General features: G+C 35.9%; 1 non-coding gene across 1 annotated transcript; it reads left to right on the top strand.

The window, feature by feature from the left end:
- The first annotated feature begins 301 nt into the window (after positions 1–301).
- Positions 302–424, top strand: LOC119237366 (small nucleolar RNA SNORA26). Its single transcript, XR_005123302.1, has one exon. It is a non-coding gene; the product is annotated as a small nucleolar RNA SNORA26 (small nucleolar RNA).
- Positions 425–1068: the final 644 nt, after the last annotated feature.

Here is a 1068-nt window from a genome sequence, read left to right as displayed (position 1 = left end):
CACCCCCCCCCCCACACCGCCAATGCAGTAGAACAAACAGCATAGGACACACACATTCACATATATTTGTGTATCCTATCTGATAATGCACATAACATATAATAGAGATATGCATCGCAAATGATGAAGAAAGCATAGAATTTTGTGGGAACTAGTGAGAAAACTAGCTTATTAAATAGAAAAGAATAAAGTTGGATACCTACCTCATACCATATATAATAGTGAGCTGCACAGGGGTTAAGACTAACTGCAACAATAAAACCATAGAGTTATAGAAAAAGCATAGACAATGCCCTTTTCTGTGCCCTTTCAAGGTTGATTCAGTGCTTTAAGAGGCTAACACAGAAGGGTAAAGTTAAGTCTCCATAAAACCCAGAAAAGAAATTATAAAACTCCTCTTTGGGGCCTATCTGAAGTTATAGCTGAACAACAAAAACAAATAACAAAACAAGAAAAAAAATAGGCAAATATTATAGTGATTGTGGGATATGAAATGAACTCTTGAACTAGATCCCAAAGTAGAAACCAAAAGAATAAGCTTGATGGACTTTGATATATCACTATCAAGGATTTAAGTTCAGTGAAATTTTCATTTCATGGACAAAGTTTGCAGAGAGATGATGGAGTAGAAGAAATTACTTTTAATGTTGAAGAGAGAGAGCACCAACAGAAAAATGGGCAAAGATTGAGCAAAGTCAGTTCCCTGAAGGGGAAAAATAAACAGCTAACAGGTATGTGAAGAGATGATCAAACTCATCAGTAATCAAAGAAATTAAAGGAGAACAAAATAACATAACTTGGCAAAAAGTTTTAAGAGGGACAATATTGTTAGCAAAGGTATAAGGAAACATCTCTTATGCTCAGTTGATAGGTATATAACTCTTTTCCAAAGATCTATTCTCTTAGCAACTTTCAAGTATACAATGCACCATTGTTAAATATAGTCACTGTGCTGGACATGGCATCCCCAGGACTTCCTTACCTAATACATAAGGTCCATTGTTCTGAGGAGAGTTTCAGTAGTGCTTGTTGAAATCTAGTGTGTGACTTGTCTGGGACACACTCCCT

This window comes from Talpa occidentalis, unplaced genomic scaffold (genome assembly GCF_014898055.3).
Source record: "Talpa occidentalis isolate TD23 unplaced genomic scaffold, MPIMG_talOcc4v2.1 talOcc4.9, whole genome shotgun sequence".
In the NCBI taxonomy this organism is placed as follows: domain Eukaryota; kingdom Metazoa; phylum Chordata; class Mammalia; order Eulipotyphla; family Talpidae; genus Talpa; species Talpa occidentalis.
Note: the sequence above shows the minus strand (reverse complement) of the source record. Positions and strands in the feature narration are given on the sequence as shown.